Source organism: Strix uralensis, chromosome 34 (assembly GCF_047716275.1).
Source record: "Strix uralensis isolate ZFMK-TIS-50842 chromosome 34, bStrUra1, whole genome shotgun sequence".
NCBI classification, from domain to species: domain Eukaryota; kingdom Metazoa; phylum Chordata; class Aves; order Strigiformes; family Strigidae; genus Strix; species Strix uralensis.
In genome coordinates, this window is record NC_134005.1 from 2,211,910 (window position 1) to 2,235,397 (window position 23,488).

General features: G+C 44.9%; 1 protein-coding gene across 1 annotated transcript in view; it reads right to left on the reverse strand.

Annotated features, from left to right (window-relative positions):
- LOC141936847 (ras-GEF domain-containing family member 1B-like) overlaps positions 1 to 23,488 on the reverse strand; it is a 72,462-nt gene that overhangs the window by 37,787 nt on the left and 11,187 nt on the right. The window lies entirely within an intron of this gene.

The window sequence follows — 23,488 nt, forward strand, 5'->3', positions numbered from 1 at the left end:
TAACTAAATTGAACGTGGAAAGGCTCCCATCATCGCCCGTTACAGAGATGGCTTTTCCATCACCTGTGGCTCAGGAGCATCACTCCGATCTGCTCTACTCTCTGTAGGATCAGGCAGCAATGGACTCTAAACATTATAATCAGACCCAGCAGAAGCAACCCAGGAAGCTTTAGGGGTTTTGCTTCAGCCAAAGGAACAAAACCCTCAAAGGGGCACTGCTACTCATATTGATGTCTTTAAAATTATTCAAAATTTTTACTCAACAGTAATCACAAATCTTTACTGGGGAATATAAAAATCATGTCATATCATGGTATGCAAACAGTTCCTTTCTGGTCAAGGCCTTACAAACGTTTCTTTTTATACCCCTCTGAAGTTATCCAATTGATCTGCTTTAAAGAGGAGATAAAAATACCCAGGTGAAGCAGAGGGACATAATTTCCCAAGCTGCCCTACTCAAACAATGAGAAATAGGTGATAAAGTTTAATTAAAGTTTAATCCAGCACATTAACCAGCCCACCTCTCCAAACACTCTTTAGAGATTACAACTCACTGTTAACACAGTCAGAAACTAATAATCCACAGGGGGAACGAAGCCCATGGCTCCCACACCCTTCTCCTCCAGGGGTGGTTGGTTTGGTCCTGGCAGCAGCAGTCACTGAGGGTCCCAGCTGCTTCTTCAGAAACACCCTGCTCAAGAGATCATTGCTCAGGTAAGACACTCTCCTAGCTGGAGCTCTCAGAGCTGGGTATCTGTATCAGGAAAACACCTTCCCGTGAATCATTTAAGCACTTTTAAGCTCTGGTCTCCTAACGCTAAGGCTGACTTGCTAATGACAAGGTCATCTTCCCTTGGGGTCACAGACCACAAAGTGCTGAACAGGAGAGCCTAGCTCAAGACAAGAAGCATTGGTTTCTACATCACCACCTGATAACGGGTAACTTACTGCTCACAGAAGGCAGGCCAAATGCCTGGGAGTTCTCCTTCTGCCTCATTTCCAAATCTGGCTTGCATCCAGTATGTGAGTTTACAACCCTGCCTTGGATAACGTGCTACCCTTCCCCACCCCTCCTTCCCTCACCACCGTGGGTTATCAATGTACATCTTTGGAAGAGCTACTAGTGCATTTCTGAAAATCACTTTCCAGCCATTTCATTGTTTTATTGGAAAGTGCAACTGAAGCAGAAAGAAAAATGATGCAACACCACACAACAACTCTTCATTTTCAGTTCAGTAGCTGGCAGGCCAAAAAAGTTGCTGAGAGCAGTAGGGGCTTCCTAGCTGAGAACTGGCTCCTGCCTGGAAGCTGTGTTGCTGAGTACAGAAGGTCTGGAAGCCCAGAATAGTTTTGTTTTGCCGTCCCAAACTGCCTTTTCCTCTGTGGTTCTTGTGTGCGGCTTTAACAGGAGAGATCTGTAACCCATGGAGAACAATTGACTCCTGTTCATGCCAGCATTAAAGTTCCAGACGACACTCAGGGAAGGCTTGCTGTAATTACAAGATCGCTTTCCTCCCCTCTGGTTTGTGGCATTGCTGTAACAATGACTATTACTTTAATACAGAGATGCTGAACAATAAATGTGTAAATTTTCCATCTCTCAAAGTGCTTTCAACAGACGAAAAGTACTAATTTGAAGAATTTACCACGCTGGGATTTAGAAAACAACACAGGAGAAGAACTCATCCTTTTAATTGATATTTCACCACTTGTTAAGTCCAGAATAGCTATACTGATGAGAGATTCAGCATAATATTAATGATCATTATTTTACTGATGTCAGCGTTTCTGATTTTTAGGACCTTAGTGGTCATTCGGCTTCTGTTTCAGAAACAAGAAAAATCTTCAGAAAAAAATTCTGCAGAAAATATACACAACTACATGTGGTGGACTTCTATGGAGTTATTTTCATTGAAACACAATAGCCTATTCAAAAGTAATTTTTTAAAAATAATCTGCTGGCTAGGATTTTTCAAAGCTTTCTTTCACTGACTGTACTTATAAACATTTTCATTTCCAGGGTTTTTTTTTTGGAGAAAATGGTAATAAGGACAATGAAATTTCAAGTTACATAGATGTTCTGAGTTTAAAAATCGTGCAGCACATGAACAAATAATACTATTCAAATTGTTCAAGAATAATAGAAGCAACTTCCAAATCTGCAATATTTTCCTCTGTGGTACTTTCCAGTAGCTCTAAATGGAGCTAACTGGTTTTCTGTGATACACACAACTAGGCAGAGAGAGGTGCAGGGGCTTGTAAAATGCAACATTCTTTGGGGTGTATTTTTCATTAATATACACTAACAACGTAAAAGTTGGCCTCTACTCCACCAAGTATCAGCAAAGTGAATTAAGTAGCATTTTTCTGAGAAAGCTCCACAATAAAACCAAAGTCCCAACCCCCTTCTGCCTCATGCCTTACAAAGTCCTTGCTGCCTTGGCAAAGCAGACAGACAAACCGCTCCTTAAGCACAAAAAAGTGTGGATGAGATTCTGAAGCTGCCACCAAACGTTACATCTCCTTATAAAACTGTAGGGTACGGCGCAACGGAATGCTGAGTCCTTCACAAAATCTCTCTCTGATGTGCAGGAAGGGAACTCTCTGATTCCTGGCTAAAAGTGTACCACGGAGCAGGAAAGGGGATTTCTCTGCTTCTAACGGGCTCACGCTCTCCAGCCACTTTCGGAGACCATGTGTAGCCCTGAAGAAGTAATGAGAGAGAAAAAGCAAGGAAAAGCCACAACAGGAAGGAGCTGAACCCTGACTAGAAGTGAGGTGTTTAAGGTCTGTGGCAATCAGCTCTTCCTCCCCAACTCAAAGGGCCTGTAATCTGCAGAACACCCTGGGGAAGACTTCTGGCGAAGGGATTCTATGAAGGCTTCAGAGCAGTTACAGGAGCTCCCAGAGAGATGGAGCTGAACTCCTGCTTCTGAGGGATGAGGATCTGTGTGGAAGACATGCTGGGTCTCCCTAACGCTGCAGCTCAATCTGCCCACATTTAAGCAGATTTCTTTCTCTCACTCTTTGCTGTGACATGTGGGTCCAATCAGTGTCCTGATCCCTTCTGGATATCACATACTTGCTTTGCTGGAGTTTCACCGTCCCACCACACACTTCCTTTGAAAGCCTGCCTCCCTCTCCATCGCTCACTTCCTGCAGTTTAATAGTTCCCCAACTCTGTCTGCGCTCTGGGCACAAAGGGGAAGTTTTATTCCTGCAACCCAGATCCAGACTGAACAGACAACACACTCTGTCACTGCGATGCTGCAACATCAGTCGGTTCCCAGGATGTGAGATACGGTGGGGCTTAACGGCTCCGAGTCCTGGCGTTAACGCTTTATAGATTTTACACTCAGCTTCAGGCATGAACACTGTCCTTTAGCTGCGGCTGGTTACTTCAGCAATGCGAAGGGCCAGTCTGGACGTGCAAGAAATGGAACAACAGCTGGAGATGAACCTGCTGCTGTAGGAGTCACGCCCAGAGCTGTAAGCTCTGAGGGGTTCTGCTCTGCTCAGTCTCAACACCTTGAGCCCTGCTTAGGGGTGGACATGGAAAGCTGCTGTTAGTGACAGTGCACGTATGTCAGCACCCAGTGAACTGTGCTTTGTCCCAAAGCACCAGCTCAGTTTCTCTCCAGCCTTCACTCTGCGATTGCCTCCCAGTAACCCCGGCAAGTCCCGTGCCAGCTGCCTGCGCCACAAGTGACTGCCGCTGCTATTCACAGCAGAAGGAGGAACTGGTGAACCAGCACACTGGTTACAAAAGACACTCATAGAAAAATTTGCTAGACAGCACAAAGGCAACTTCCAAAATTTTACCGGGCAAAGAACACCCCCCCCTCCCGCACGCAATGACCTCATTTCCCCCTGTGAGCTTAAAGCTGTATCTGCCAACATACGGGCTGGATACAGATCGTCACAGGCAGGCTTGAAGTGCTTCACCAGCTAGGAACACCTTCAACTAACATGTGGGCTTCAAAGAAAATTCAGCAGTTTGCAGAGCTCACTCTTGTAGCTCTGTCCAGTCAGACACTATAGGGAAACCCACCTGTGCCAACTCCCAGGTTCCCTTTGTTCTGTACTATCGTTGTGACAGTAACTACCACAGTGCAGACTAGAGCTCCTGTTTTGAGTTCACGTAGGCTCCATCTATCCACAGGACTCTTGAAATGTAATAAGGCATCCAGAAAGTTAAAGAGTGAATTTGGGAATTAACTGCTTTGCATACATCCAAAACTCTTCAATGCTGTTTGGGATTGAAGTGCAACAACACATTCTCACACTCTTCACTCCTCACCTTATTTTGCAGAGTTCAACTACGACAGCTAACTGGATTTGTGCACATAAGTGTCTGAGGATGCTTCATAAACCTCTGCATGATGTGTGAGCTGATGGCAGCTGGATTATGGATCCCCACCTTCCAAGGAAGGGTTTCAAACTGGGAAAGCGCAACCTGATGAATGAAACTCGGACCTACAGCCTATCTGATCCTGTCAGATCCAGCTGGCTTACGGGCATGTAAATCCAGTGATCAAATGAAAAATAACCAGTCTGCAAAGAGTATTCTTTAGTTCTCATTCCTTCTGTACTTAGTGGTTCCTAGGCTCTCTCTAGCACATCTGCTGGGCAGGTAGTCTTTCTCATCTATGTATTTTTCACCTACTATTCCTGCCTTTGGAAGGAAAAGAGACGAGAGGTTTGATTTTCTTCCCTCCAAGCAGAGACCACTAAACATATTGTAAATAATGCAAAGTTTGTCAGAAAATTAAATTTAATCAAACGTGAGTGGTCTCAACTCCCAAATAAACTAAGCTATATAACTCAAAAAATTACATTCTACATCCTTACCACAGGGACGTTTTTATCTCTTTCCCATCACTTGCATGCTGACATTCATTGCATTACAACTATCATCAGAGAGCTTCTCTATCTATACAGTTCTTTGCTGTCCATATTTTCTTTCTTGAGTAGACCCAGGTCAGTCCAGCGATCAACAAGATCATCAAAATGAGTTCGCTCCAGTAATTTCATGGGCAAAAGTCCTGGATGAGTCTCCTCACCAGGAAATCATTCTTTGTTTTGTGTCATCTGCTCTATATTGAACAACCACATAAGAGACAGAACTGAAAGACCTTTATCTCTGTAGGTCTTATCACCAATTACAAATTGGGATGAAAGGTCATCTAGTCCAGCAGATCTTCAACTAGATCAGGTTGCTCAAAGCCCCGTCCAACCTGACCATGAACACTTCCAGGGACGGGGCATCTACCACCTCTGTGGGCAACCTGTGCCAGTGTTTCATCACCTTACTCATGATGGTAAATGAACTGTACGTCACAAGAAGAACCTCCCAAGAAAAGAACTGCTGGCAAACAGAGCCACTGTGGGCCTGTGCTCACATGTCACAGGCAGCAGGTGAACCCCCTCCTTACCTATCTCACCCTCCTAGGTGCCTCTGTACTACAGGTATGAGGCTTTGGATGTGGAAGGCCAGTCAACAGATGATGTGGATGATGGTCCATCTACCCCAGAGGTGTTGCCAAGGTCAGAAAGGCCTACCCCATGTATCAAGACCACCTCCACGAGGAAGAAAAGACAGCTTATAGTTGTAGATGGCTCCCTTCTGAGGGAAACAGAGGGTCTGATATGCTGGACAGACCCTCCCCTTAGGGAAGTCTGCTGCCTCGCTGCAGCCCAGGTTAAGGACATCACTAGGAAACTTCTTAGACTGGTATGGCCCTCAGACTACCACCTATTATTGCTCTTCCATGTGGGTGGCAATGAAGCCGCAAAGAGTAGTTGAAGGGCAATCAGAAGAGACTTCAGGCCTTGGGATGGTTGGTAGGGGAATCTGGAGCACAATTCATTTTTTCCCTCTATTCTTCCAGTTACAGGCAGTGATACAGGAAGAAACAGATGGACCTGGTCTATTAATACATGGCTCTGTGGCTGGTGCCATTGCCACAATTTTGGGTTTTTTGATAATGGGATGGTCTACATGGCACCAGGCCTGCTGGCAGCAAATGGGATTCACCTTTCTCAAAGGGGGAACAGATTCTTTGCTCATGAGCTAGTGGGGCTCACTGACAGAGCTTTAAACTAGACTTGAAGTGGGAAGAGGATAATATCAGGCCTGGTCATGACAAGCTGTGGGATGACACACCAAGGTTAGAGGACCCTCAGCCTGTTGCTCTGAGATGTGCTGGGTACACTGGAGCACACCTGAAGTCTTACAGAGATGAGCCAGGGGCTCCTTAGGTAATAGGACCCAACAGGGAAACACTGGTGAAATACCTCAAATGAATTAAGGTGTGCTCCTCTAAGAAGGTGACACGGCCAACAGCTCAGCTGAAGTGCCTCTACACCAATGCATGCAGCATGGGCAACAAATAGGAGGAGTTGGAAGACAGCATGCTGTTAGAATGCTACGACCTAGTTGCCATTACTGAAATGTGGTTGGAAAAATCCCATGAATGAAGTGTGGCTATTGATGGCTACAGGTTGTCCAGAAGGGACAGGCAAGGAAGGAGGGGCAGAGGGGTTGCCCTCTATGTCAAGAAAGGGATAGATTGTGAAGAGCTGTCTCTGAAGAACAGCCACAAGCAGGTTGAAAGATAATGGGTAAGAATTAGAGACCAAGGCAACAAAGGGAACCTTGTGGTTGATGTTTACTACAGGCTGCCCAATCAAGGGGAGCCTATTGACGAAGCATTCTTACTCCAGCTACAGGAGGCATTGCGCTTGCAGGCTCTCATACTGCTGGGGGACTTGAACCACCCCAACATCTGGTGGAAAAGTAGCACAGCAAGCTGCAGGCGATCCAGGAGACTCCTAGGGTGCGTTGAGGACAACATCTTAAGCCAGGTAAGAGACAGCCCTACCAGAGGGGACGCAATACTGGACCTGACGGTCACCAATGCAGGTGAGCTAATCCATGACGTCAAGATTGGAGGTAGTCTGGGCTGCAGTGATCATGCACTGGTGGATTTCATAGTCCTGAGGGATATGGGTCAGACAAAGAGTAAGGTCAGGACCCTGAATTTTAAGAAATACAACTTCCAGTTGTTCAAGGAGTTAGTCTACAGGACCCCCTGGGAAACTGCCCTCAGGGACAAGGAAGCAGAACAGAGCTGGTAGATCTTTAAGGATGCTTTCCATAGGGTGCAAGAGCTCTCAATCCCCAGGTGTAAGAAATCAGGAGAAGAAGGCAAGAGACTGGCATGGATGAGTTGAGACCTGCTGGTCAAACTGAAGAGCAAGATGAAAATGCACAGGCAGTGGAGGCAGGGACAGGTGTCCCAGGAAGAGTATAGGCATGTTGCCCGGTTGTGTAGGAATGGGGTCAGGAAGGCCAAGGTGAGGCTGGAGCTGAACTTGGCAAGGGATGCAAAGAATGATAAGAAGGGCTTCTATAGGTATGTCAGTCAGAAAAGGAAGGTCAAATAAAGTGTACCTCCCCTGATGAATATAACTGGCAAACTCACATCAACAGATGAGGAGAAGGCTGAGGTACTCAACAACATTTTTGCCTCAGTCTTCACTGACAACCTCTCTTTCTATACCTCTTGAGTGGATGGACCACAAGACAGGGACTGGGGGAGCAAAGTCCTTCCAATTTCAGAGAAGGTGGTTCATGACCACCTGAGGAACCTGAACATACATAAGTCTACGGGACCTGACGAGATGCATCCCAGAGTCCTGAGGGAACTGGTTGACATAGTTGCCAAAACACTCTTCATGATATTTGAAAAGTCATGGCAGTCAGGTGAAGTCCCCAGTGACTGGAAACAGGGAAACATTGCACCCATTTTTAAAAAGAGTAGAAAGAAGGACCCTGAGAACTACTGACCTGTCAGCCTCACCTCTGTGCCTGGGAAGATCATGGAACAGATCCTCCTAGAAGCTGTGCTAAGGCACATGGAGGACAGGGAGGTGATTCAAGACAGTCAGCATGGCTTCACCAAGGGTAAGTCTTGCCTGACCAACCTAGTGGCCTTCTGTGATGGAATGACTGCATCAGTTGACAAGGGAAGAGCTACGGATATCATCTGTCTGGGCTTCTGTAATGCCTTTGACATAGTACCCCACAATATCCTTCTCTCTAAATTCGAGAGAGATGGATTTGATGGATGGACGGCTCAGTAGATGAGGAACTGGCTGGATGGTTGCATCCAGAGGGTAGTGGTCAATGGCTCAATGCCCAGACGGAGATCAGAGATGAGTGGTGACCTGCAGGGGTCCATTTTGGGACCACTACTGTTTAATGTCTTCATCAGTGACATAGACAGTGGGATTGAGTGCACCCTCAGCAATTTTGCAGACCAAACCAAGCTGAGTGGTGCCATTGACACACCTGAGAGATGGGATGCCATCCAGAGGGACCTGGACAAACTTGAGAAGTGGGCCCATGTGAACCTCATGAGGTTCAACAAGGCCAAGTGCAAGGTCCTGCACATGGGTCAGGGCAGCCCTCGGTATCAATAAAGGCTGGAGGATGAAGGGATTGAGAGCAGCCCTGCGGAGAAGGACTTGGGGGTACTCGTGGATGAAAAGCTGGACATAAGCCGGCAGCGTGCACTCACAGCCCAGAAAGCCAACCGTATCCTGAGCTGCATAAGAGCAAGTGTGGCCAGCAGGTCGAGAAAAGTGATTCTGCCCCTCTGCTTCACCCTCATGAGACCCCACCTATGTCCAACTCTGGAGTCCTCAGTAAAGGAAAGACATGTACCTGTTGGAGCAGGTCCAGAGGAGGGCCACGAAATGATCGGAGGGATGGAACACCTCTCCTATGAGGACAGGCTGAGAGAGTTGGGGTTGTTCAGCCTGGAGAAGAGAAGGCTCCGGGGAGATCTTATTGCAGCCTTCCAGTACTTAAAGGGAGCTTATAAGAAAGATGGGAACAGACTTTTTAGTAGGGCCTGTTGCGATAAGACAAGAGGTAATGGTTTTAAACGAAAAGAGTGTAGATTTAGACTAGATATAAGGAATAAATTTTTTATGATGAAGGTGGTAAAATACTGGAATAGGTTGCCCAGAGAGGTGGTAGATGCCCCCTCCCTGGAAACATTCAAGTTCAGGTTGGATGGGGCTTTGAGCAACCTGATCTAGTTGAAGATCGTGTTGGACTAGATGAGGTTTAAAGGTCCCTTCCAACCCAAACTATTCTATGATTCTATGTCATGCGGTCTCCTCTACCAAGAGGATAAATGCAAACAGAAGTCACCCAGCTGGTTTAATATGACAGCCTTCACCTTTCAGAGCACCACCTTATCTGTAACTCTTCACATGACTATTGGAATATCCATTACTAATTTTCTTTAATAAGATTTTATTAATTGTCCTCTCCAAATATCGAATTTGGCAGGCCCTTTTGCAGTAGCTGAAATGAAGGAGACTGTTCCAAAGGTATCAGTGCTTCCACATGAGTTTAGCCCCGAGCCTCTAAAGACACTGTTGCTAGCTTTTATGGAATGGGGCCATGATATGTCCTTTTGCATTTCAAAGAGAAGCTAAATGCTTAGAGGAACGTTCAAATATGATTTGAATTTGATGACATCTAGAACTGTGTTGCAACAAATAAAGAAATGCTCTCAAGCAATCTTCAGATGCTCAGAGCAGTGTCCTTGCAGTACATACACACCCATGCATGTGTGAGGGAACTGTACCACCAAGTAAGACAGCCTGCAGAGTTCTCCACTTGTTATTCCACAATAATGCCTGTGGACAAAAGGTAAGGAGCTTTACATCAGCCCCCATGATCAGGAGATTCTGGAGACCAGAACTTAGAAATAACAGCCAAGTCTAGCTGTATGCGGCGTTTGTGGAAAAACAGGTTTGAAAACTCCTTGGAGTCCCAAAAGCTGAACTGAGCGCAGGAATGCTAACCATGAGCGGGTCTTGCTGCTCAAATCCTGAATCTGAGAGGCCCTCCTTTTTTATTTATACTTGTTTCAGAGAGCTCAGGATCAAGTTTCTGAAGGGAATCCATTTGCATAGGTGTGCTCTGATATGCATCTTCAGAGCGTGGAAAACAGTCACATTTCATAAATGGAGAATAATTCTTTGCTATGAGGCATCTGGCAAATAAAAGAGTTTCTCAGAGACAATGAGACCTTTTCACAAAGGGAACATACCTATGTGGAGTGCTGAAGAGCTGCAGTAATGCCCATACTAAAGACTTCCAGTGCAGGCTTGTGAGAGGGAACAAAGACTTTGACACGCTGGGTATCTTCTAAGTTATCCCAACACATTCTTGAAACACTGCAACAGCAGTAGGTGGGATGCAACCCACCACTGACCTGAAATCTGCATGAGATCACAGCGTGGGTGCAGAGTATCTGTGGGGGGAAGGCTGAGTTCTTCCTAGTGCAAGTTCCTGCCCCTTTTGGTCAAGTTACCTGATGACTCTGAAAGCAGTGAAGTGCAACCCATTCCTCTGTGAGCTGCAGCGAGGGATAACCCAGCGTTCAGCATCCCACCCTGCAAACTGACAATACACCCAGGCATTCCCACCCCAGTGCAGGCAGCACAGCCTTGTTATGGTGTAGTAACTCTGAGAATTACTTTGGCAGGGAAGTTGATATACATATGTTCATAGAGAACTTCCATCAGCACCAATTGTTGACCAGGCCTCTATAAAGCTGGAAAGAATTGTGCGCAGACCAAATGCAATAATAAATAGACTATGCAGCCACAAGTCGAAGGATAACATCGGCAGTAACCAGGAAAAAACAAAACCTTATTACAAAGGCAACCATTTTGCCCATTCTCCTCCTCAACTGAAATTCCCCAAACACAGTTTAAACAGAAGAAATTTCTTCTTCTCCGAAAGAATATTTGGTTTTTGAAAGCTGGTATTTTGGACAAACTCTGACAGCAAAGGAAAAGCTTTATCTAATTACTAGTATCTATTGGAAAAAAAATCCGTTTCACGTTATTATTCTAGTCAAATGATACAAATGGCAGTAATGAGGCTGGGGGGGAGAGGGATCAATGGAATACATGCCTTGCAGTGGAGTTTGCTAAGACTCCCATGGCTGAAGGGAGATTATACACCAGTGCAGGTTTGCTAACAAACTCTAAGTAGTTTTTTACATTCATTTTCTTCCACAAAGAAAACTTGGCAAAACACTTAGCAGATAGGTTTTGAATGTGTATTTACATCACCGTGAAGAACTCAGCTAGGGCACAGGAGCCGTGCCCTGACACAGACTGGGCACGCAGAACCCTGTAACTAGTGGTGCGGATAGGGAATCGGGAAGGAGTCTGTCTGGCATTTCAGGAAGACCCCACTCTGAAGTTCTCAAGGCTGAAGATTTGAAAGCTGCTCCTTTACTTGTCAACCGCACGTGTTTCATCCAGCACTCAGGATCTCTACACAGAACCGTGCACGACCAACACCACACCCACCGAATATACCCACGCTCAGTGCTTCTAACTAAACTGCAACTTGGGTTTGCATCACAAATGATGGTTTCAAGACTCTGTTGCCTGTGCCATCGAGTAGAACAGCTGCTAAACTGGTCCACTACGTGCTAACAGCACCCTGAGAGCAGACTGTGCTTGCGTCCTTCTTTGTTGTCTCATACAGACTAAACTTCTCACTGAAAATTATTTAAGTGGCTGAAAGACAAAATGGTTTTTCTTCCTGGATTTAGAATGGGTGTTTTGGGTTAGATGACTTATTATTGAAGAACATGGACTATTTTGACACCCACCACCACCACACACCCTCTCAGTATTTCTGTTACAGCAACAAATGTGAGATTTTCTCTTTTTTAAAGCCAGTGTGCTTTTAGAGATACAAAGCAAAGAGGAGCTTGCTTCATCTTCACCTCAACATACCTCCTTTCCCCAACCTACTGAATGAAAGTAAAGGAAGTTCCTGGATCATGGGAGAGAGCTGAAATGCCAACCTCTATGATCCTCTTTCCCTATACTTTTCCCTCAGGTAAGTAAGGCAGAGGAAGTAATATTTCTGTATTATTTATTGAAATTTCATTACTGATAATATGCAAAGGGAAATGATAAACCATTGAAATGATTTACGTCTAAACAGACAAAAATCCTTTTCATTGAAGAAATCCACCTTGGTGCCCCTCCGTTTCTCCAGGTGAGTGTCAGGCCCTGACACCCAGCTCACCTCCATCTTTTCCTTTTGCCTTTATTAACACACGCAGACAGGTTCTTTCCTGAGCTGTAATTCAGGCATGGGAAAAGCTCCTTCTGAACTCCTTCAGAACTAATGTATTACTCTTCTTCAAACCCACCTCAAAACTCTTCTTTGCAGTGACGAGTAAAGGAAATTCAGAAGTGCTCAGGCCACTGGTGTGCCCTGATGTGCACAGACGGCTGTAGCTGGTACTGACTGGTGGATCAGTTTATTCTGCATTGATTCAGATCATAAGTTCCCCAGGGCAAGAACTATGTTCATACCGTTCTGAGCACCATCGTGTCATGAACCACGATGCAAAGAAATGCAGAAAATAAGGTTCCAATTAATAACAGTAACAAGAGCTCTACCTGCAGAAATCTGAAGCACTACAAGACATTCCAGAAGCAGCGAGGGTTTTTCCAGGCTGGCAATATTTAGCACCATCCACACTCGTGACACAGTAGAAACATTCATTCTTACAGGAGAGCTGTCAAGAAAAGTGGTGTCATTTGGGGTCTAAACTAGGTGAAAAATTAAGACTTCCATGTGGCTTGTGGGCTGCCTTAATTTAGCTCAGCAGCTAGAAGTTTCTAAAATTGGATGCCAGGCTACACTTAGGTATCCCTCATGTCACAGGCAATTCTGTCCTGTAGCAAAGACAAAACCTAAATGGTACCTGACGTGTTGCTTCAGCCATCAAACTTCTGTTTGCTAATTTGTTCTGTATTTTTACTACAGCAGCTTTCTAAGTATTCAAACAGCACTTAGTTTTCATTTTATAAGACACTAAAGTGATGATTTTCCCCTGTGTTAGGCAAAACACTAATAAAAGGCTCTGGATTACTACTGGAATACTTGATGGATCCGGAGCGCCCTGCTCATTCCACTGATGGGCCGCTGCCATGGAATGAAGTAATTGTGTGTCTTCCTAGGGGAAGAAAACCCTTGCTTGTCTTATTGGATCCTTAACCTGAGGTATTAAAAAAGTCCCTCTGATGAGGTCACACTGATGATAACCCTCGCAATAGGTTGCTCATAATCTTGAATTTCTGCAGGTGCCTCCCATATCAGCAACAGAACACTCCGAAGGCCTTCTCCCCGCTAAATAACTGCCCTGGCTTAAGAAACAGAGGTGAGGCTATATGCTACCCAACTAACACACTTTGGTCTCCCCTTGTAACTTCATGATGTTAGTATGCAAGGCAGGAGCAGCTCCCCAAAGCCACTGAAGTGGATCACAAACGGTGGAGTAAAGTCTCAATTCAGCTCTGCCTAGTTAACAACGCGCTGAACAGAGAATCACCTTCTATCCAGCTGTGCCCCTACGCTGCACGTATTGAGAATATTCACTTGTCAGAGTCAGTGGCTCTAATAAGAGCAACCTCCAGGTTGCTTTACTTTATGCTCTAAATCCAGAATTTGAGAATTAGAATGCATTATCCCTTTTCCCCTAATCCACAAGGCAGAAGCTTCTTCAGGGACAGCACACACAGACATACAAGCCACAGGACACTGAAGACATCTGCTATCCTGAGAAAGGCGCAATTACAAAATGTCATGAGAGATATGAACCAACAGGATTTTTAACCAAAGAAGGTGCCATGAATTTCATACACAATTGGACTGCAAAGGTCCTCAGGAGCATGCAGTCCATCCCAAAACAGGTCCCACTCCACTATCATCATTTGAGAACTGAACTTTATGTCAGAGGTAACTTGAATGAAATCTTTTTGAGAACTCATAGTGAAGTAAAAAATAAAAAAACCAAACCAAACTCCCCCCAACTACCAACGAACAGTAACAAACACCAAAAAACAAATAGCTGATGCAACAGATGACAGTACAAGAGCTACCTCAGCAGTTGATCTCCTAGCTAAATAAGCTGAATTTTGATTTCCAGCTGTTGAGTCAAGTCTTCAGCTAGAATAAATTTGCATAACTTTGTGGAAGTCAGTGAAAAGGCTCTGATTACTATCCCTGCATGAGAATTACCAAAATGCAAAGTATTAAGCAAGATTATTCATAAATCAAAACATGACTACATGCAACCCTGCCCTGCATCTCAACTTCCCAGCCCATGCCCCTGCCATCTATCCCTGGCCACACAAACATGCTTGGCCCTCAGAATCTCCTATGAAAGAACTAATAATCCTGCACTCCCCAAAATGGTTTGGGGAGGGAAGTCTTTCAGCTGATTTCCTAATTATTTCTGCAAGCAAGATTGTGTCCTGAGGAATCCTCAATGAGTTAAAACAAAACTTGGAGGAAGAGGAACTGAAAAGAAAAGCAGATTCTGAGAAATACAAAAGCAACACAGGCTGAAACTTATGACAAACTAACTGTGAAACAACAATGCCAACCGCCTTAGAGAAAGAGAGCTAAACCAGCCAAAATGTTCCACAGTACAAGAAAACTAGAATTAAAACAACATTTCTATCAGTCAAAAAGATTAAGGAAGATTCACAAGAAGCAGAAGCTGGAGCCTGATAAAAAAACCCCAAAACTATTTCTTTTCCTTACTTTTTTTTTAATATACATCTAGTCACCTAGTCATCTAGTCACCTCTAGTTTTGAGGTTTTCTAGCTAATAGTTTGGAGACTTTTAATGCCTTTGCTGCTCCAGAAAAACAAAACAAAAATGTAAACTAAGATTCTCATGTAAGTTTATGATTCCAGGAGCTAAGATTTCAAGAAAAATACCATTTACCAGGAAATTCAAATTGAAGTCAACAGAGCCTGCACTGCCTCAACACTGAGTCAAAGAATTGAGGCCAGGAGCTGTGTATCTCGTCTTTTTAAGTGGAATCCCAGAGGACCAGAATCCGTTTTTCTCTCTTATCCCCTCAACTATTTGACATTGAAACTCTTGCCTTTAGCTGAACTGAATAAAAATGTATAGGCTGCTTTGCTACCCCTTCCATGTCAGAGCTTGCCAGCCCTACAGATTACCCTCTACAGATAGAGGTACAAGGGGAGCAGTAAGCTCTGCAGAGCTCTTCTGTGAGAACAGCTCCATCTGACAGTCTCAAGCCGCCCTGTCCTCATTCCTGCAGCAGCAGCAGCTCCTCTCCTCCATTCTGCCAGGCTGCTTGCTCTTGAGGAGACTGCACCCTTGACATCTCCCCCAAACATCTTTTCAGCAGCACTAGAAGGAAGATGGTTCCTCTCTACCCCTGACTATTGTTACTGTTGTGGTTGGAATGAACACACAGTGAGAAGTTAGCGCTGATGAAAAGACAAGACTTCTTGCCTGACCTCAGGTGGGTGAGGTTTACAAAGATCAATCCACTGCTGCCACCTGACAGGGGTTCCTACCTGGTAACACCCCCAGGATTTGGGCAGGAGAGTATCAGCTAGGCAGGAGTTCACCCAGAATCATGCTGCCCCTTAAACTCTGTGGCCTTAGTCTGAATCAGTCCAGACCCCATTAACTTGCCAAGTTTCAGAAGCATTTACAGATGTTGGGGAAAGTATTGAAGTTTTTTCTGCTTTTGTCCAGAAAAAACAACATGTTGTCCCTCCAACAGGGTTCGGTACCCAGTGTGCAACAAGCCGATCTTACACAGAGCCAAGATATTTATTTATTCCAGGTTTGCACAGAGGGGTGCTGGGTGCTAATTCCACAGAGCCAGCACACCGCACAAAGGAACTTCAGTGTACTTATACACTTCAAACTTCACCAATACACATTTACTGTAATCACCATTGGTTAGTTTCTTAACACTTTGTCCCTTATTGGTTAACAACAGACCTCATCACAATTTAAAGTTACAGTGTCTTTTAATTACTCTGTGCAAACTCGAAGGGGGGGGGGGGGGGGGGCACATCTTCTTGGTCTTAAATTGAGTTGGTGGTGGTGGTCTCCCCCTGCTGCCTTTACCTTTCCCCAGTTACTGCTGATTTTTGCTGACTTCACGCTTCTCAGGCAATCATCCAGCCTCTGATGCCTTCTGGGACAGGATGTTCCCCTCTTACCAATCTTTTAGCTCCTCTTCAAGGCTACAGTCGTTAACAAGGCCTGCATCGCTTATACCAAGCATCAGGCTTACACAACAGAGCCAATGCTTAGTGGTCCTCCTTAGAAGATCAGTGCAATACGTTCAATCCTAAATTAACGTGTCACTTGAGTTTAGGCATTAACCCAAACAGATGGTTTTACTCAGTCTACAAACAAATAAACACATTCTTAATACTAGAGTGGGAAAAAAATGCACATCTCTGCTCCATATCCTTCTCTGGTTGTTTTCACCAATAAAAATTCTCTGTCTTCTTGGCAGGCATGCTATTTTTATGTTTTGAAGTCTGTATTTCAAAGGGAAGGATTTTCTTTGACAACATACAAGAGAAGCAAACTGACGGAGAAAACACATGGGTCACTGGGACCAACACTGACATACGCTTTCAAATGAACCTTGTCTTAGCGTTGTTTCATCCTTTATACAGGAATTTAGTTCTATTTTTCAAAAAGTGTCTTTGGGCAACTACACAAATCCCATTCCTTTAGTGTAATTGTACTAATTTTAATCACAAGCATCTTGTAATCTCTGAAATACCTTTGGACTAACACTATTAAAGCATTTGACAGTGACGCATGCCAAACAGCATCCTGTGATTAGGCTGTGTCATTAGTGGGAGATGTTTCACTTCATATGATGATTAAATCTTCCTGACAGTTGGTATCACATTTACTGTGGCTGTTTGATCGTGCACTCTCACAAATGACAGTGAATCTGCACTCATTCGGATGAGCTCAGCGGTGGTCAGCACAGAAATGCTGTAAACAATATAACAAGCAGCCTTGTATTTATGCACATGCAGCAGGTACAGAGAAAAAAACCTGTCTTGAAGCTCATGAAAAGAGCCAAAAGCCTTGCTGCTGTGGCCACTTCTCTCAGTGTAAGCACCAGCTTGAAGACTTTCTGCCCCCAACAGCTCACTCCCAGCTCATCCCTGGGCTGCAGTTGTACCAGTACAGCTTGTCTGGGAAGCTGCTGTGGGAACACGGCTCGGACATGGAAGAGAACTGACAGGAAAACTTCTGGGTCAGCCGCCCGAGCCTTTTCACCCTTTTGTCTCACGAACAGTTGTACTGCCACAGCTGAGGATGAACAACCAGCCTGAAGCCACTTAAGCTGGCAGAGCCACTGAGAGCTCCAGAGCTACATCCAGACTAATTTAAGGCAGCCATGAAAGCACATTCGTACTTAAAACGGTGGCACGGATGTGGGGACAATTTGTTCTGGGCATGTTCTCCCTGATATCCAGTAAGCTGCAAACTGCCATTTACATCTCCCCAATGTCTGACCAGCATCCTGGTACAGCTGGCTACTCTACACATCTCTGCCATACAGCTAAATTACCAAAGCTGTGTGGTGGTGACACCCCCACTCAGTAGAGAGAAACCCCTATTTAGGCACAGTTACACTGTCAGAAGAGAAGTTTTAGCAGCACAGACTGCACTGGCAGAGGATGGAGTGAATGGAATTGGTTCAAAGCACAGATTTACTTTTCTCTGAGCGTACCAGTCTAGTTAAAGCACTTTTGTTAAATTCCCACTGCATACAGGGCACATAACTGCAGCAGGAGCAGGATTTTCCCCTCAAAACCATAAGCTCTGGCACAAGAAACTGCTCAGTTCATTCCCACTGGGAAGCAGCTGTGATTTGAGAAGCCTTTCGTATCATCAGTTTATTCTGAGGAAGAAACACACAGCCAAAAAGTCTCCACACGCAACTCCACTGCACACGCTGTCATTCTGGAGGATGCAAAGCTGTTACCAACAGGTAGGTGACAGATATGTTCTGTTTATTTGCACTCAGGGGAAACTTTCAACTGTATGACCCCAGAAACTCTTTTTCCCCAGCAGTAATACCTTAGCAGAAACACGCAACTGGCAGTGAACTAAAGGCAAATTTTGCTCTCAGGGGTTTCATGTGAAGTGAAAAGTAACGTGACCACAGTAAGCATCCTTGGATTAAAGGTAAAGATCCTGAGAAGACTGCTATAGGCAGGTCAGTCTCCTCAAACCTTTTCTCATCCTAAAGCAATTAATTCCAATTTCATTTGGTTTCAGCCAAGAGACAGCACTGACCTATAAATATTTAATTCAGACCTTTACATCAAGTATGTTAAATGCATGCTGACAATATTTACTGACCCAGAAGGGTCTCCCTCCTCCTTTTCACTCTGTATCTAGCACTCCTCTGTCCATTTTTTAAAACTTTTTTTTAAAGGAAAAGCAGATAGACCAGCCAGGGTGAACCAGCTCACAAGAGGATCAGATGAGCACCAGAGCCAAAGCAATGGAATCAGGCAGAGAAGGAGCACAGTGGAGATGAGCGCTTCGATTGACTCATTCTTCCTCTCTGAGCAGGGAAAAATGAGTCTTCAACACTTCAGCTCACTGCTCAAGGGCCTTTTTGGCACTGAGCTGCAGCATTAAGTATCCAAGTGCCTCTAAAAATTCCATTTAAAAAAGTCCTTATTCCACCCTTATTCAACTGGACTTGCAGTTGTTCTGCCTTTTCTCTGTGCACGTAAATAAAACGAATCAATGTTTTGTCCTCCAAGTCATTCAGCATTCAAGCTTCAATCCAGCCAAGGATATCCTTCTAACCTAGAAGTACGGTTTCTGTCTGTAATGAGATCTCTTGGGTATTTTGTGTATTCCTGGAGTGCTTTGATGGATGGAGGCCAGAACATCCAGCACCTAGCGGGACTGATCCTGACACAATCGTTCCCGGGCAATGGCTCCTTTTGCCTGGTCAGATCCTGCAATGCCAAGCTTCCTTGAGACGACTCACAGCAAAGACGGCCTATCCCATTCATTCCAGCCCAGTAGTATCCAACACTCAAAGCTGAATAGTATTGAACACCTAATATTCAAAATATAGAACCAAAGTGCATTTTAGGTTGCAGAAACTTTCCCCTATAGTCAGAAAACAGCATAGCACCAGAGAACACAGGGAAGGAAAAAAAACAGCAACTGCTTTATGTTCTCGTGGAACAAGATTTTGGTTTGCCCTTTGCTTCTCTTTGCTCAAAGGGTGATAACAGATGGTGCCATAATAATATTTCACTATTATTTCCAAGCACAGAAATGTTAGTTAAATTGTCAAGTTAAATATCGGGGAGGCAGACAGGGAACTTAACCAAACAGGTGTTTTCCACTGCGTGCTGTGGTTCTGCTGTAACCCTGATATTCAGTCCAGATTCAGTGAAATCACCTCAAAACCTGAGCCCAATTCCACATGAACTTTTACTGAGTTTCAGATAAACCTTAGATTAATGTTTTTGGCTAGAAACCATGGGAAATATGTTAACTTCATATAATCAAGCCACAAAAAGGATGAAAAAGAGCAGTTTAATCTGAGTTCTGTTTCGAAAGGTTTGGTTTCATCCAAACGCAAAGCAAAGCTCAACTACTGGGAGTTCACATGATTCAAACCCAGAAATAAAGCCTACACAAAGTTCCTAAGAAATGCAACAGCAGTATTTTAACAGTGTTCCTACCCCCCTTTACGTGTTTCTAAGTGGAAATTACAGTCTTGTGTACTCTGCTGGCTATGCTTCTTTTTCCAAGTTTATACATGAAAGCTCAGCTCTCCCTCACACATCTACCCCTCTGCTGAGAGATGGTGGTGAATAAGCCTTGGGTTGGATTGGTCTGTTTCTTGCTTGGGTCTGTTGTTTGATGTTTTTTAATGTACAAAACACTAGAGGGTTTGTTTTGCAATCAAGTGATTGTTTTTGGCAAATTTAAGTTAAAAACTGAATACAGGGACTCACCAAGCCAATCTTACTATAACCAATACTCCTGATCGTAAGTACAGACAGAAAACAGTTACGTAGTTCCCACCGCTCGTACCCAGAATCTGCAACACAAGCCAACCAACATGGACCCAGCGCTGTGTGTCCTACCCCGGGACACGGCAACGTGCCACAGGTAGAGGGGGCACAGACTCCTGCATTTAAAAGAACGGCCATCCAAGCCAGACTGCAAGGGGGTGCTTGCCCAAGCTGTCAATCAGGTGGAAGCTTGATCATTATCATGTTTGATCACATCCAAGTCTCAGAAATGAGCTGCATTAATTCATTCTTGTTTCTGGCATTTAGTCTTACAGATGATATCAATATTGATAGAGACATGATGATCAGTTCAAGGGATACACGCACTGTTTGTATATTCCTGAGAGTAGGTGTGGGGGGTAAAACAGAGAGTTTAACCCCTTGTGGAGTCAGAAAGTGCTTAATACAGACAGAAAGTGATAGATGACATTCCAGTGAACTATCTAGATTTGCCAGGAGGTATCACAGTCATCAGCTGTCAGGAGTGAACAAGGTCTGCTGAAAACGGACTGAATGTGAATGGAACCTCTGGAAAACTTCTGAAAGGCAGAAGGACTACAAAGCAAACATGCTGCACCAGGAAACAGTCTTCTCTGAGAAATCTAACTAGACTACAGCCAGGCCATCGGCTTCCAGGGCTGTAGGACCAGAAAGCACCTGCAACACAACAGCCAAATACAGGAGGGACAGTTTGTAGGTGTTATCCTGGTATCAGCAGATAAAACGTGCCTTTATTTCTTTGCTTTTTTTTCCAGTAGGCTTTCTACACTTTAATTAAATACTTTTAATCTGTATTTGATCTAGTTTGAATTAAGATCACTGCAAGGTCATTGGTAATATCAAAACATTACTCAAGGGAAGGCCTTGAACCACATCTGTGAGCGAGGCTGGCGGAAAGCTCCTGCAATGCTGCACTTCCAAACAACCAAGGAGTGACAGGACGTTACATGGTGCCAACTGCACAGCCCTGGTGGGTAGCTAGTATTGCTGGAGATGGACCCAGAAGAAATGCTTCCACAGAGGCCAGAGATCTCTGGCATGTACCAAGTCTTTGGGGATATGCTGAAATCCTGAGGCCCAGAGGAATTTTTGACAGAATACAATCTACTGCATGGAGAGTGACTCGGGAGCTGAACATCTCCTTGGCTGCGATTCCAATACAAACCGGGCTGTCCCTGCCTTTTGCAGCATTTCAAATGTTTCCTCAACATCACGTGATGGCGCTGTCTATAGCGGAGGTCATCTTAAAACTTAGATGCCAAGAGTGCCTTGGGGTCTTACAAGTTCCTACAGAGATCCAGGCTGAGACTCAGAGGTCCCCTGGGACCTTTTCCTGGAATGGAACAAACCAGCACTCAAAATGCCACCTTCTCCTCAAACACGACCGCTCCACTTCGTGCACCTTCTCAGTCACTTCCATGTGCCGAATGCAGCGTGCTCTGAAACCCTGTTAGAACGAGGTTTAGTGAAAAAGCACATCTCAAATGCACACCCATTAGGAGTTATGCTTGATGTCTCCTTTTGTGACGTATTTACTTGGCTCTGTAAATATCCAGTGCCCACGACTAACCCTCGGCTAATGATAAAACTGACCGATACAGTCGGTACACGCAAGTTTACTGACAAGAGGCTGGAACAGTCTGATGCTGTGGAAAACCACAAACCAGACACCAGCTATGCCAGTACTTCCACTTCAGAGCCGCTTGCTGCCACACAGTATCTTTTACTCAGCACTCACCCAGGGGGTATTATAAATACAGCTTGTCAGAAAGACCCCGTGCTCCTTTTATCCCTTAAGGACCCATTATGCTCCAGGTCTCCAAGCCAAAATTTGCAGAGACCTTTCAGACAGAATGACCTATGCTAGACATTAATTTAAATGGTGTTACCAAAATCCGAGGAGTTAAAAGCCCATCCTGACTTTGAATAATTTTTAAAGCACTCAAGAGCCTGCAGCTCCTTCTGACCGTGTCATTAAGTACCATCATTCCTGAACTAGCAACGAATTCAGGAAGCTCTGTCCTTCAGAGTTTTAGCTTTGGCCCGTTTGCTGGTTATTTACTGTACATTAGCTCTCCTCACTCGGAAGCTCCCAGCCAGGTCAATAAACTCACAATATGGTTGGTGGTTGGACTGGATGATCTTCAAGGTCTTTTCCAACCGAGACGATTCTGCGATTCTGTGAACAACAACTGCAAGGCCATAAAGGGCTACATCAGCCCCCCAGCAACTCCCAGAGGATCTGGCCCCAAATTAGCGTGACAAGACACTTCCAGGGCTAGGAGGACCCTGCCAGGCCACCGAGGCACATCCCACGGGGGCTCTGGAGGGGGGGGCTTTCCCCAGGCCAGCGAAGCACCACTCCCCAGGCCAGGGCTGCAGCCGACAGCAGAAAGGTTCACTGCTGTGAGGGGAGACCTCGGGGTCATTATGGCCCGGGTGCGTGGCAGACATACAACAGGAAAATACAGCAAAGGGATGAAAAAAACCAGCAGCAGGTGAGTGTTTGGCATCAAACCAGGCGTGGTTTTGCCTGAGCCAGTCATGTACATGGTCTGCTGGTGCACGGCCCTGTTCACATGAAAACTTCTCACACCGAACTGAGGCTTCGGAGTTGTTATCAGTGCTAAGAGGTGAAAACCAGATTCACTCAGCTCTGGGGGGACTATGGTTGCAGAACATCTTGCGATTTGCCAGTGAGGCTACCACAGTGCTAAGAGCCTACTTCACACCACGAGTTAACTCATTTTAAATTGTTAAGCAAGAAAGTACAAGCGGTAAAAAGAATTGTGTGTTTGGGGATTTCTACAGAAGCTAGAGGATCTGTCTCAGCTCTCTCACAGAGCAGGCTGGAGCTCCGCCACTCACTTCAGTAGAATCCAAACTGGGTTCTCTCGAAATTCCCTGAAAACCACAGGATTAAGCTTGTAAAAATTATGGGAGGGGGATTACCACAGAGGAAATGAGAGTAGTACCTTTTCTCCAGAAATGCCTACAAACAGGGGGGGGAAGAAAATCCCAGAAACTTCATTCTGCTCCAATAGACACGCTGTAAATACAGTATAGCTCACCAGCTTAATCAACTGAGTAGCCGTGCCCTCCCTAATCCAGAAAACAAAACCACCTAACCAAACCTAAGCCTTCTGGGCTGGGGCGCTTCACATTCCTGGTGTCAGGGAAACTTTGACACAATCCTTACCTAAAGACACACACACAGACCAAGAATTTGTGTAAGCTAGCCAAAAGTTTCCCTAAGCAGCTGAGCTAGCAGCAGTCCAAATTCTTTTTTCTTGTTTTACTCCTACATTAGGGCTGTGTTTTGATATTTGCCAGTGCTCCAAAGGACAACATTTGCTCCCTATCAATGACCAGTAATGCTAAAGACCCTTTTCAGAGTAGCACCAGACTGGTCAGAGCACAAGATCTGCCAACTGTGCCAGCTCCTCAGCTAACTGCCAAATCCCACCTACAGACAATCCTGGT